The sequence below is a fragment of the Protopterus annectens genome, chromosome 3.part1, assembly GCF_019279795.1.
Source record: "Protopterus annectens isolate FY-2018-M chromosome 3.part1, PAN1.0, whole genome shotgun sequence".
Classification (NCBI taxonomy): Eukaryota; Metazoa; Chordata; order Ceratodontiformes; family Protopteridae; genus Protopterus; species Protopterus annectens.
In genome coordinates, this window is record NC_056732.1 from 721,414,592 (window position 1) to 721,430,481 (window position 15,890).

The 15,890-nt window shown below is 36.8% G+C and overlaps 1 protein-coding gene and 1 long non-coding RNA gene across 6 annotated transcripts in view; both read right to left on the reverse strand.

Annotated features, from left to right (window-relative positions):
* Positions 1-15,890, reverse strand: part of CARMIL1 (capping protein regulator and myosin 1 linker 1) — a 4,434,936-nt gene that overhangs the window by 3,633,669 nt on the left and 785,377 nt on the right. The gene's annotated exons all lie outside the window — the stretch shown is intronic.
* LOC122798271 overlaps positions 4,090-15,890 on the reverse strand; it is a 220,745-nt gene continuing 208,944 nt past the window's right edge. The window contains exon 3 of the long non-coding RNA XR_006364235.1: positions 4,090-4,195. This is a non-coding gene — a long non-coding RNA (uncharacterized LOC122798271). The remainder of the gene's footprint in view (positions 4,196-15,890) is intronic.

The window sequence follows — 15,890 nt, forward strand, 5'->3', positions numbered from 1 at the left end:
TGTTTTGTACGTGCGTTGATTTTGCCACGACCCTTCAACTAAAGTGCCTCAACAGTGGAAAATTAATGGGGAATTTCCCTGGTGTCCTCAAGAAATTTTTCCTCGTCAGCATGAATGTTACCATACAAGCTCCACTGAAAACACGCCATGTGCAGTATGACAGACCATGTCAGCAAAAATAAGTAATTAACTAAATAAATAACATTCTACCTTCAGATAAAATATTTGGTTACCTCTACATGACTTGACCTGTGACTTTACACTGTCATGTGTCTTGCACACCATAGTTTTCTAGATACCAAAACAGTTTTTCCTTTAGAAGTATTGCCTTGACTTCCCCTACCACTATTCCAAACAAAAGGGTAAAAATCATATGCATTTATCTTGCTCACAATAGGTTTGGATGCAAGTATTAGGCTAGCTAATTTTGCTGGCCATTTTAAGCTTAGCCAGTTTTCCCTTTTGGTGCTTTAATTAAACTACCCCATTTGGTGTTCGATTGGGTTTACTCATCCCACAGTCAATAATAATTTATCTGTAGTGAGAATAACTGTGATCATACCAGAGATAATTTGAGTGAACTTGTGTGATATAAAGCATGTAGGAGCTGCCTCTGTCCATTAGTGGTATAAAGGACAGTTCTAGTGTAAATTTTCTATTACCCATCCACAGATTCAAGCTGCGCATGAATATGGACAGTGCAGTGGTATCCCTCTGTGAGATATACATGCCCTTCTAAACCATTCTGTTGATGGTGCAGAAGAAGTTTAGATCCCTGCACAGAGTATTTCTGATGGCATTTGACTTGCTGATGTGCAATAAGTCCATCAGTACTGGGTTGGAGGATGCCCTGTATGACAAATGAAGTGTCACCTCTTAGAAGTCTACAGGATACAGAGTACAGAGTACAGTGATACTCTTAAGGAGTTTTGCACTTATGTTGTCTAATGCCAATACTGCTATTGGCATATAATTTGCCCTGGCAGCTGAATATCTTATATTTTGGGAGGATTTTACAAGTAAAGATAATGTGTTACTGCCTGTATCACTAACTACTTTAGTAAAGTTCTGTATAACAAACCTGTGGATGACTCTTCAACAGACTTCTTCAACAAGGCATTATTCCCATATAACGAAACATTTTTAAAGACAGACATACTGTCATGCAAACTCAAGTAAAAAAAAAAAAATCAAGGAGTGGGAATATCAAGGTAAAGTATACATCAAATTACCATGGACTTAACCTGAATGTAGACTTTCACATTATACCCAATTACTGTTACTGAGGAACTGGTTACTTTCTACTTTGAATAGTCTAATTATTCTCCATTAACTAGTTCCAGTTTTCTTTGCACATTTCTTCAACTAGGCCTTTTTTTTTTGTTACACATTGAAAATTTTAATAAAAAGAAATCTGACAAGGATGGAGATCTTCTACGTCACAAATCTTTCAGAAGTTTACTGTCTTCTTTGGATTATTCAAGTTAGTGGTGCAACTAGTACTCAAAGAATTCTGGGGACAACTCAGTTCTTATAGATTAGTTTATTCAGTTAAAGGACTCTTACTGACCTCCAGCCTGAGTGTTTCACTGACTATATCGTACAACTTTTCAATCTATTTTTGTACATGCTACTAAGTTAATTCAAGTAAAATTGCATTTTGACTATCTTTCACTGGCCCTTCCCCTTTACTTTATTAAGACAGTCAATTTTTTGGTCAGCTTCTTCCTTAATACACAGTAATATTATATTCTCCCCTTTCTAACTCATGTGGCTATTTTACCTCAAGTCTATATCTCTGCTACTCTGATACTCTTTCCCAACTCCTCCTACTTCAGCTACTACAGTTTCTGTCATGATGCTTCTGTGATTCTTCATACCTCCTCAATAACATATGACATGACAGTTCTAATACTCCCCACACTTCAGGTAACCGCACTCTAACTTAGTAATTTTCTGATGTACTTCCCCAGTTTGTCAAAAATCAGTCTTTTCACTGACCAATATCTTAATTTTATTTCTGACATTACATATTTCCACTGACTGGAAGGATTTTGTCCAGCAAAAGAGGAAGCTTCCCTGCTACTCACTTACACGAGTCATGGTATGATGCCTGAACTACACGTGGGAAAACATATTAATACTTTTTTGTTTTCCATATTTTTTAAAATCCCTGCCAAACATCAGATTTCCAGGTTCTTGCAAGGAGCGACCTGTCATTAAAGTAGTTGCCGGGTTTTTGTATACTTTTATGTTCCCTCACTCTTGTACTTAGCTTGCTACATCCCCCTGATGAAACAAGTGATTGCAATGTTCAGCTAATCACATACTTGCATGCGTCCACAAATAAGTCACTCTAACTACAAACGCCAAATAGTTTTTAACAGCCAATGTAAAAATTACAGCAAGAGCACTGGGGTAAATTTCACAGCCTCTGCTACAAAGCACCGATTATAACAGTATAAGCAACTTCTCTCCCCACACAGATGACACAGTACCAGTGTTTTACTTCTACTCTTCCTGACCAGCTCCTTCCAAATGCTCAATCCCAATCCAAAGGTCACAGAGAGACCTTAATCCCAGTGAAATGAACATCTGGTTTATCTTAGTTTAATATTTTCCAACAAGACAGTGTCACCACAGTGTAGCACTTCCCTATCCATTTATGCTGGACTGCACAGTAAGTACTGGAAGATAAATTTAAATGCCTGATCTGGGGATAAAACTTACGTCTTCTGACCTTTTTGGAATGAAATATGAAGTGCCCAGCTTGCTGAGCCATTGCTTTCTTTTTCCTTCCTTTACTTTTACAAGTGCAGAGAAATATGTGCACAACAAACTTCTACTAGTAACAATGTCTATGAAACAGATGTTTATTGTAAGATCTCTTTAGATGGAAAAAGCAAACACACAGACCAATCAACAAAATATATCATCTACACTACTCAACACAGACTACTTGCAAAAAAACCCCTCATTTTATTTTATATTTGTTGACCGGGTCCGACTGAGCTACAAATGCCCATTTTCAGCGGAGATCCGAGGAGAAAAGCTCCAACAGAAAATAGAAATTTTACATATTAAATACATTCATCAGTCCCACAGATTACTGCATTAGTGCCACACACTACATTCATCAGTACCACACATTATTGCATCAGTGTGGTACATTAAACTGTGGCAAGTAAAATACATAGAAATACATTCATTAGAGGGATACAGTCATAATTACATATTATATACATAATAGTGCAATAGTTACATAGCTGAAATATTTTACTAGTTATGTTTGTACAGTGATGTATCAAGAGGAGAAGATAAAGTAGGTTTGTTTATTGAAGGGAAGGAAGAGAGAAGAGAAGTAAAAGGTTATAGGAGAGTGTTTACAGGGGATAATTACATCAAGTCCATTTTTCATGAAGGTATTTTTTTGTAGCAGTTTTGAACTGATTGGGATGTTCAAGGGATCTTATATCTAGTGGTAGGCTATTCCAGGCCTTGGAATGGTTAAAGCTATAGACTAGGTGACCCATTTTGGTCCTTGGTTTGTAGATTTATAGTAGGCCTTGTTCAGAACTGCTGAGTAATCTAGTGGGTAGGTAATGAGAGATTAGAGATGAGATAGTTGAACAGAATGAGAGTTTATAGAGAATGGAATGAATAATCAGAAACTGATTATACCGAAGCAGGTTAGGTAATTCTAGTCAATTTAGTTCTTTTAGTGAGAGACAGTGATGGGATTTGTAAGAATGTTATATTCATGTCTAAATCTCAGCTGCAGAATATATGCAAAAGAATACGAAACAAATTATTTAATTTCCCATGAAATTACATGTTTAGGACAAGCTTCAAAGTTGAGATTTAATGGTCCAAAAGGTGCCAAGAGAAGTCCAAGTCACGTGATGAGTATCACCACAGACAAAGACAGCCCACACTACAATATTCAGATCAGAACTTAAACTCCAGAGTCAAATGTCTCTTTCACAATGCTCCACCCAAAGAATTTTAGTATCAACCTGAAGAAAATGAATATTCTGAAATACTCTCAAAGCTATGCACAGTAACAGATGTAATTCTCCAAAACATACATGTAGGAAGGTGCTCCAGTTTTGATGTTACCAATGGTAACCTTAACGTCATCATCATCATCACTATCACTGTCGTCTTCATCTTCATCCTCACCACTCTGGTTAGCCTAAATGTAACAGCAAAAACAACCAATGAGAACAACTCTTAGTTTCACTAACCTTACCTCCATATAAGTGATTCAGTCTGGTTAAAAATACACGTCTTGCCTGTAAACTAGTGGGTATGAGAGAAATGAAGACTACACAAGGGTACAGAGTATTCAAGAAGGAAACTGTCTTTAAAAAAATCATAACTTATTACCCACATTCTGAAACAATTTACACTTATGGCAAGATGCTATGCTGACCAGCAGTCATTTTGAGAATGCTTGCCAACTTGGTAGTGGCTTAAGTAAAAATTGCTTCAAAATTGCAGACATGTGTGAATACAAAACTGAAAGATGAACTCAACCTACAACTGCATTAACACTCAGCTAACTCAGCTATAAAAGAACGTACATATTACAGCCTATCAATTTTACTACAGCACATGTCAATATAAACATGAAATTATATACTTGTGTGAACAAATGTGTCATTTTAGAAATCACATTTTCTAAAAAAAAAAAAAAAAAAAAATTGCTTTCTAAAATTAAAATGCGTTTATTATGGTGATAACCTAATCTTTACTAATTTCATCGTTTACTGTTTGTTTCTTAGAAATGCTTTTGTGAAAAGTGACCAAAAAGTGAATTATGTGGAGATAACCATTTCACAACAGTAATTTGATATCATTGAAGGATTTACCTTTTTTTATAGGCACAGTGTTAGGGCCCCAACTTCTTCATTATAAACAGACAACCTGATCAGCCTAAGAATATTTTAAGTTCAATTACACTTTGATCCAGCACAGATGACTCTAGTGGGTAAATAATACTCTGATTTGACTTTGTTGCCTGCATAAATGAATGAGTTGAAGATAGTGTACAAAGTGCTTTATTATTTTGAACTTAATTCTGTTTTTTTGCCTATTTCCCAACAAAATAGACTATGGGCTTTTGTCTTTATTCAGCACGCTACTGCTCCATCTTGTAATTTTGTTTTCTGTACAGTCTGATTCAAGTCCAAAGAATAAGATGCCATTTTCTACACATTTGGCTCCAGCAGCATTAGTGGTCAAAACTGCACCCAGGCTTTCCTGAAAAGTGGTCCTAAGTACAACGTACCACTTAACTTCCTGTGTTTGGTTCCACTTTTGACATCTCAGTACAAGACAACACCTGCTTTCCTGTTTTTGCTTCCAGTATGCATACCCAGACGGAACATCATCAGCTGGGAAACAACAGTACTTTAACAGCCAGGCATAGCATATAAATTTACATATACATAGGTCTCCTTCACTATATCAAATTAACACAACACTGAAACGTAAATCAGAGAGACAAGAACATTAAAAGTTTACAAGAATGAAACCGCACAACATCGAAACTTACAAGATCGAACTGGGAATGGGGACTGTGGTACAATGAGGATCGAGAAATATACCCTTTCCTCACAGAAGTGTGATCTCAGAGCTGGTACAAATAATTTGCAGGGGGTGTGGGAGGAACCCTGCAAAAACTTTTTTAATGTCAATCTTTGTGTTAAATATATATGTGCTCCTCGACTGTGTTAGTTCTTCAATTAAAAAGCCTTCCAGCATCATTTATTTGCTACAAAGCAGCATAACAATATTGCAGATATTATGCATCATGCACCTGGCAAGTAGATGCAGAGGGCAAGATACAGAGAGACTATTTAAAGAACTAACACGGTCGTGGAGCATATAAAATCACAAAAATCTATTTTTTATGTTTTTGGGGGGGGGGGTAAGCGCCCCTGCACCCCCCACACCCCCTGCAAATTATTTATACCAACTCCAAGATCACACTACAGTGAGGAAAAGGGTAAATTTCCCGATCCTCACTATACCGTGATCTTCTTGTAAGTTTCAATGTTGTGCAGTTTAGTTCTTGTAAACTTTTGACGTTCTCGTCTCTATTTTCATTTCAGTGTTGTGTTAAAGCTACATACATAGACACACATTTTATATATATATATATATATATATATATATATATATATATATATATATATATATATATATATATAAATATATAAAACAAAAAAGCAAGTTAGCTGCTTCACACTTCACAAAGACCAATTTATTGCAAGCTCTTTCATAGAGGCAAATGCCCCAACTTCATCAGACAACTCAACAGCCATAAAAACCTCCATTTTATACTCACATTCAACATAATTAAATTAAACAGTTAAATCCTTGACTGAACCATTCGCTAAAACTACTTCAAATTTAAAGTGCCCTTGCTTCCTGACTTACAGTTTATTGCAATGCCTTAGAATCTATGGCAACAGTACAAAAAACTTGTTTTTGCATGTTATTAAAAACCCCTAATAAACATGATGAAATCATAAAATACCTACTATTACAAAAACTTTGTTTGTATTTATATTCAATCTAAATATCGAGAAATCAGAAAAATCAGACAAAATGATAGGCACCTCTAAAGGACCCTATCTTTCATTATATAAACACCATATAAATCCATGACTTGCATAAATAATTAAATATCTAAAAAAATGTATGTAAAAAATGTAAGTTAGATACGATAAACATCAGTTTGTGTATAAATATAACCTATACTAATTTAATAAACTTAACAGCGAAAGTATTAGATTAAAAACATATGCTTTAAGTTAACATTTTATCTATAAAGTGCTTTTAACTTATACATTTTATAGAAGCATATTCATTCAGCCCAGGGGGTGTATGTGCTGATGTCCAAATTTGCCACATAAGTTCACATTCCTCTAATCTTAATTCCCATGGTCCCCCTCTTAGATTAGGTTCAACTTTCTGAATTACTGTAAAGGCAAACTTGTGTGTTGGATTCTCTGCTATGTGCTTAGCCAGGGCATTTGTCAGAATTCCCTTTTGAATATTATATTAGTGCTCATAAATTCTTTGCTTCAGCTTTCTTTCTGTTTTGCCTACATAAAATGATGGGCAAAATTCACAGAATGCCACATATACTACTCCCTGGGAATCACAAGTATACTTTCCTCTTATTACATGTTATCTATCTCTAATGGTATACTGTTTTCCTAATTTTATGCACTTGCACTGCTGACAGTGACCACATTTACCCATACCATTTCTAAATGTATGCTCGTGGCTCTGTCTTTCTAAAAGGCTTTTCAAATTTGGGCCTCTTCTATATGTGAAATGTGGTCATGACTCCAACACTTTATTAATTCTATTATCTTCCAGGATTATAGTCCAATTCTTCAGTATGATGTCCTTAATGTAACTAACGTCTAAGGAATATGTAATCAATAGACTAGCTGTTACATTACTAACCATTCTTGGTTGAGTACCCATGTGTCCAGTTTCAACATGATTTTGTATATCACCCCCCCCCCCATAGTTACCTTAGTAGCCATTCTGTACTATGGGTCTAAAATGGCCAAAAGTTCTTTTAAAGTTAACTTAGTCTATAATATGTGTAAGGAAAGGTTCTGGGTACCCCCTTTTAAGAATCATGTCTTTCAAATATGCACATTCCAGTATGCAATCACTATCTGCAGAAACCATTCTGGCTGCCCTTACTATTTGGCCCTTTACAACAGCTTTCTTTTGAAAATATGGGTGAGAGCTTGTAAAGTGCAGAAAGGCATTTGAATAGGTGGGCTTTCTATAAATGGTTGTTCTATACAGATTATTACTTTTATCCTTGGTTATCCGAATGTCTAAAAAAACTGATAGAATCCATTTCCACCTTTTGTGTGAATTCTAAGAAGTTGGTAAACTCGGTTATTTTTGTAATAAATTAATCTACCATGCTTGTTTGGCCCTTCCACACAAAAAACATGTCGTCTTGGTACCTTGTGTACCATGCTACATTATCCTTGTAGATGTTATTACTAAAAAGGAAATGCCTTTCCCAAAATGCCATTACGCAGTTGGCAAAACTGCCGCCACAGGGTGAGCCCATGGCCACCCTTGTTTTCTGCAAATAAAGGTCTCCATTAAAGTACATAAAACTATTTGATAACACTAGTTCTAGTAATGTTTCAATCACATAGATGTCCAAATTTCCAGCTCCATTTAAATGTAGGAACTCCCTAACCCATTATATTCAAAGCGTTTGTGGACTTACGGTATAGAGGTCCTTTATATCCACAGTTAAGAATGCAAACTCATTATTATATTCTAAATTATTAATGCCTTTTAAAAATCCCCATGAATCGGAACAAATTTGTGTTTCAGTTCTCAGATAGGGCTTCAATTTGTTGTCTATGTATTTTGTACATGCGTATGTAATCGACCCACTCCCATCTACTATGGGCCTGAGAGGTGGATCATTTAAATTTTTATGTATCTTAGGAGACCCAAATAGAGTTGGTATAACTGGTGCTGGCATATTCAAATATTTTAGGATGTCAATAGTAATACTTGCTTCCAAAAACAGATAATTTAGAACATTGTGAATTCTTTCATATGCCCCATTAAGTTCATTTAAGCGGACATGTTCATAAGTTTCACTTCTTAAAAGTTCAAGCATTTTATTAATATACATATCTTGATTCATAAACACCAACCCTGCTCCCTTGTCCAGTTTCATAGCCCTAATGTGACACAATCTTAACACCTTCAAAAAGTCAAGTTCTTCTTGTGTAAAATTTCTTTGTGTTTTATGTTTAATACAGTGATATATTATTTTTGCTGTCAAACATAGCCCTTAAATCCATTTCACAAACACGTTCAAAGAAAGCAAGAGACTCTTGGAGGGGTGGGTTAAATAAACTTGAAATCCTAAAACTACTATTCAGTGAAGAATTGGGCCCCATCAAAGCTGTTAGATTCAATTTCCTTACAAACAGTTTAAGGTCCACAATAGTCTTTGCAAGATCAGCTTTTCTATCAGGGACAAAGGTAAGCCCCTTAGCAAAAGTATCCACCATATTTATATCAATGTCCAGAACAGTGTAATTAAATATTTTAAAATCTTGCAAAGAACTCACATGCATCTTCAAACTTTGTTCTTCCCTTGTCATCTTTTGCGATAATTCTGGCGTCTCTGTTGTGTTGCCCGGTTCCTGTTGCTGCTCCTCCACTGGCCTTGTTGGTTCTGCTGGCGTCCTTGAAAATCCTGATTATTTCTGTTGTTACCATCATTCCCTTGGTCATTACCTTGCGTACTTGCTCGTTGCTGGTTGCCATCTCTTATTCTTTCGCTTCGGCGCAAAGTTGTTCTTTGTGGTTGGTTGTTTAAATCACCTTGTGTCACTTCCAGCTTCTCCCCATTAGCTCCATTGTCCAATATGTGTTGTCGTTCCCCCTCGGTCAAACTACTGATTGGTTTATTCACATCAGGGGGTGGGGGGTAAGCTATTCCTTTGGAATATTCATTGATGTCATGAAAAATGTTCTTCTTTTTTATCTCTATTGCTTTATTTATACTACAATCAATGCTAGTATAAATACGAGCATAATCATATTTATAGCGTACAAACTCTGGGTTAGTAGTGATATTATGCTCTAAAAACTGGAGTTCAGTTTTTAGTGCATCAATTTGAACTGTGTATTGTTTAATTAACAGCTCTAAAAACTCAAATACATGGCGATCAAAAAGCTGAATCAAGTCACAGTAAGCAAGAGATTTATTTATTAGGCCAACTGGATAACGCCATTGGCGCAACCCTTTAGGGACAATACGCTTGGTAATACATTCACAGAAGTATGATACTTCCAGTTGCAATTTCAGACACCTGAACAATTTAGTGTCAAATTCTGTAAGTTGAGTTAATATAGGCGACTCCGTAGAGCTGCTAGCATTACCATTAGAACTTGTTGTAATCGTAAAAAAATGAGGTAGTTTATAAATCTTTGAAAATCCGGGAGCAAGCAGACAAGGTTTAACATATGCAAATGTTTCTAGTGGCTCTATGAATCCTGGTCCGAGCTGTTCTTCATCTGGAAATAGTACACAAATTGCTATGGAGTCAGGTATGGTACCTTCTAATGGGGCTAATGTGCACAATGACCTGACTCCGAGTTTAAATGAACAATGGACTAATAATGCTCCTAACACAGTGCCTACTATAGGGGAATATTTAAAAACTACCTCATTTTTTACAATTACAAGTTCTAATGGTAATGCTAGCAGCTCTACAGAGTCGCCTACATTAACTCAACTTACAGAATTTGACACTAAATTGTTCAGGTGTCGGAAATTGCAACTGGAAGTACCATACTTCCATGAATGTATTACCAAGCATATTGTCCCTAAAGGGTTACGCCAATGGCGTTATACAGTTGGCCTTATAAATAAATCTCTTGCTCACTGTGACTTGATTCAGCTTTTTGATCGCCATGGATTTGAGTTTTTAGAGCTGTTAATTAAACAATACAGAGTTCAAACTGATGCACTAAAAACCAAACTCGAATTTTTAGAGCATAATATCACTACTAACCCAGAGTTTGTACGCTATAAATATGATTATGCTCGTATTTATACTAGCACTAATTCTAGTATAAATAAAGCAATAGAGATAAAGAAGAAAATTTTTCGTGACATCAATGAATATTCCCAAAGGAATAGCTTACCCCCACCCCCTGATGTGAATAAACCAATCAGTAGTTTGACCGAGGGGGAACGACAACACATATTGGACAATGGAGCTAATGGGGAGGAGCTTGAAGTGACACAAGGTGATTTAAATGACCAACCACAAACAAATTTGCGCCGAAGCGAAAGAATAAGAGATGGCAACCAGGAACGAGCAAGTACGCAAGGTAATGACCAAGGGAATGATGGTAACAACAGAAATAATCAGGATTTTCGGGGACGCCAGCAGAACCAACAAGGCCTGTGGAGGAGCAACAACAGGAACCGGGGAACACAACGGAGATGCCAGAATTATCGCAAAAGATGACAAGGGAAGAACAAAGTTTCAAGATACATGTGAGTTCATTGCAAGATTTTAAAATATCTAATTACACTGTTCTGGACATTGATGTAAATATGGTGGGTAATTATGCTAACGGGCTTACCTTTGACCCTGACAGAAAAGCTGATCTTGCAAAGACTATCGTTGACTTAAACTGTTTGTAAGGAAATTGAATCTAACAGAGCTCTAATGGGGCCCAATTCTTCACTGAATAGTAGTTTTAGGATTTCAAGTTTATTTAACCCACCTCTCCATGAGTCTCTTGCTTTCTTTGAACGTGTTTGTTTAATGGATTTAAGGACTATGTTTGACAGCAAAAATAGTATATCACTGTATAAACATAAAACATACAGAAATTTTACACAAGAAGAACTTGACTTTTTGCAGTTAAGATTGCGTCACATTAGGGCTAGGAAACCGGACAAGGGAGGAGGGTTGGTGTTTATGAATCAAGATATGTATATTAATAAAATGCTTGAACATTTAAGAAGTGAAACTTATGAACAGGTCAGCTTAAACAAACTTAATGGGGCATATAAAAGAATTCACAATGTTCTAAATTATCTGTTTTTGGAAGCAAGTATTACTATTGACATCCTAAAATATTTGAATATGCCAGCACCAGTTATACCAACTCTATTTGGGTCGACTAAGATACGTAAAATTTAAATGATCCACCTCCCAGGCCTATAGCAGATGGGAGGGGGTCGATTACATACGCATGTGCAAAATACATAGATAACAAATTGAAGCCCTATCCAAGAACTGAAACACAAATTTGTTCCGATTCATGGGGATTTTTAGAAGGCATTAATAATTTAGAATATAATAATGAGTTTGCCTTCTTAATGGTGGATATAAATGACCTCTATACCGTAATTCCACAAACGCTTGGAATACAATGGGTTAGGGAGTTCCTACATTTAAAAGGAGCTGGAAATTTGGACATCTATGTGATTGAAACATTACTAGAACTAGTGTTATCAAATAATTTTATGTACTTTAATGGAGACCTTTATTTGCAGAAAACAGGGGTGGTCATGGGCTCACCCTGTGGCGGCAGTTTTGCCAATTGAGTAATGGCATTTTGGGAAAGGCATTTCCTTTTTAGTAATAACATCTACAAGGATAATGTAGCATGGTACACAAGGTACCAAGACGACATGTTTTTTCTGTGAAAGGGCCAAACAAGCATGGTAGATGAATTTATTACAAAAATAACCGAGTTTACCAACTTCTTAGAATTCACACACCAGGTGGAAATGGATTCTAACAGTTTTTTAGACATTCGGATAACCAAGGATAAAAGTAATAATCGGTATAGAACAACCACTTATAGAAAGCCCACCTATTCAAATGCCTTTCTGCACTTTACAAGCTGTCACCCATATTTTCAAAAGAAAGCTGTTGTAAACGGCCAAATAATAAAGGCAGCCAGAATGGTTTCTGCAGATAGTGATTACATATTGGAATGTGCAAATTTTAAAGACATGTTTCTTAAAAGGGGGTACCCAGAACCTTTCCTTACACATATTATAGACTAAGTTAACTTTAAAAGAACTTCCGGCCATTTTAGACTCATAGTACAGAATGGCTTCCAAGGTAACTATGGGGGGTGTGGGGGGGGGGGGTGATATACAAAATCCTGTTGAAACTGGACACATGGGTACTCAACCAAGAACAGTTAGTAATGTAACAGCTAGTCTATTGATTACATATCCCTTAGATGTTAGTTACATTAAGGACATCATACTGAAGAATTGGACTATAATCCTGGAAGATAACAGAATTAATAAAGTGTTGGAGTCATGACCACATTTCACATATAGAAGAGGCCCAAATTTGAAAAGCCTTTTAGAAAGACAGAGCTACGAGCATACATTTAGAAATGGTATGGGTAATTGTGGACACTGTCAGCAGTGCAAGTACATACAATTAGGAAAGCAGAATACCATTAGAGATAGACAATATGTAATAAGAGGAAAGCATACTTGTGATTCCCAGGGTGTAGTATATGTGGCATTATGTGAATTTTGCCCATCATTTTATGTAGGCAAAACAGAAAAAGATGAAGCAAAGAATTTAAGAGCACTAATATAATATTCAAAAGGGAATTCTGACAAATGCCCTGGCTAAGCTCATAGCAGAGAATCCAACACATAAGTTTGCCTTTACAGTAATTCAGAAAGTTGAACCTAATCTAAGAGGGGGACCATGGGAGTTAAGATTAGAGGAATGTGAACTTGCGTGGCAAATTCGGACATCAGCACATACACCCCTTGGGCTGAAAGAACATGCTTCTATAAAATGTATCATCTTCTTCTTTTGGCTTTTCCCGGTTAGGGGTCGCCACAGCGGATCATCTGTCTGCTCAGGATTGGCAGTGGAGGTTTACGGTGTCGAGTTGCGAGCCCGGCGCCCAACCTTCCACAGAAGGCACACACTCACACCTAGGGCCAATTTAGTGTGTCCAATCCACCTACTGCATCATGTCTTTGGGATGTGGGAGGAAACCGGAGCACCCAGTGGAAACCCACGTGACCACAGGGAGGACATGCAGACTCCGCACAAAAGGCACCCCAGCCGAGAATCGAACCGGAGAACCTCTTGCTGTGAGGTGGCAACGCTAACCGCTGCACCACCGTGGCCGCCCTATGCTTCTATAAAATGTATATTGAAGTTAAAAGCACTTTCTAGATAAAATGTTAACTTAAAGCATATGTTTTTAATCTAATACTTTTGCTATTAAGTTTATTAGATTAGTATAGGTTATATTTATACACAAACTGATGTTTACCGTATCTTACATTTTTTACATACATTTTTTAGATATTTAATTATTTATGCAAGTCATGGATTTATATGGTATTTATATAATGAAAGATAGGGTCCTTTAGAGGTGCCTATCATTTTGTCTGATTTCTCAATATTTAGATTGAATATAAATACAAACAAAAAGTTTTTGTAATAGTAAGTATTTTACGATTTCATAATATTTATTAGGGGTTTTTAATAACATGTAAAGTTTTTTGTACTGTTGCCATAGCTTCTAAGGGAATGCAATAAATTGTAAGTCAGGAAGCAAGGGCACTTTAAATATGAAGTAGTTTTAACTAATGGTTCAATCAAGGATTTAACTGTTTATGTTGAATGTGAGTATAAAATGGAGGTTTTTATGGCTGTTGAGTTGTCTGACGAAGTTGGGGCATTTGCCTCGATGAAAGTGCTTACAATAAACTGGTCTTTGTGAAGTTTGAAGCAGCTAACTTGCTTATTTGTTGTTTTTTTACCAAGTTAGTAAAGTGCACAGTTTGTGTGTGTGTATATATATATATATATATATATATATATATATATATATATATATATATATATATATAAAAACCTATACACACAAAAACACATATATATTAAAACTAATAAAATCTATTTAAAATGGAACTTTGCTGGATTGTTTTTTCTTGTTGCAGCTGTGTTCATTTCTAGTCCTATTTACTTTGTAATCAGAGAAGTACAGTTGTATAAATGTAGATGTTAGAGTGTATTCACTGTTGCAGTCATTATATTTGGGTAGATTCCCAAAGATATGGTTGGAAGGAGGAGTTTAGATAGCATTAGGGACAGCTATAAGGCCCTGCAAGACTGCAGTGGCAAAGCCAGCTCTGGATTTAGAGAAAATTGGCAAATGATAATGCTGGTGAAAGTATGTACAGAACTCCAGGTAGCAGCTTCTAGGATGTCCCTGGTAGGAACACCTCTGAGAAAGGCTGTAGAAGTAGATGCAGCCCTGGTGGAGTGAGGTCTGATCCCCGGCGGTATACGTTTTCCTTGGTGCTTATAGCAGAAATGAATGCAATGGCTTATCCATTTGGAAATGGTTTGTTCTGAAATAGCCTTCCCCTCTGCCCCTGCAGCAAATGCTACCAACAGTTTTTCAAATTTTCTTTGAGGTTTAGTCCTGTCCAAGTAGAATCTAAGTTATCTGTGCACATCCAAAGAATGCAGAATCCGTTCCCCTTTGTTCTATGGATTGGGAAAGAAGGTTGGCAAATGAATGGACTGATTAAGAGCCACACTGGATACCACCTTGGGCATGAAGAATGGATTTGTTCTGAGTGACACCCTGTCCGCAAGAAAGATGATGAAAGGCTTCATCACTGCCATAAGGGTCTGTAAATCAGATACCCTTCTAGCTGAAGTAATTGCTAAAAGGAAAGCTGTTTTCCAAGAAAGAAATTTTAAGTCTGCAGTAGCAGCTGGCTCGAAAGGAGGTAGAGTGAGTTTCTCCAATACAAAGTTAAGGTCCCAGGCTGGGGTTGGAGCTCTCATAGGTGGTCTCAAATTTTGGCCCCTCTGAGGTACTGCTTGAGCAGTGGATGAGGAAGAGGGGAGGTTCTGTGTAGCTGAAATGGCTGAGGCGTGGATTGTAATGGAGGAAAAAGACAGGCCCTTGTGAAGCATCTCAGTTAAGTATTGTAAAATCTGAGGTAAATTGGGCGCTGCTGTGCTCATCCCTTGAGATTGGTTCCAGGCACATAATCTTTTCCATTTTTCAGCATAACATTTTCTTGCCTCTAAGATGACATCCATCACAGGTTTGCTGAGGGATGGTAAGGGAGAGTTTAAGTAATTAGCCAGGCTGCATGGTTCAGTGTTGGAAGTTGAGGGTGCAGAATCTGGTTCCCCTGCTGAGACAGCAGGGAAGGAGTCTGAGGCAGGTGCCATGGAGATAATAGTGACACACTGCGCAGGAAGTGCCATGGAGATAACCGTGACACACTGCGCAGGAGGGAGTACCAGTGTTGGTGC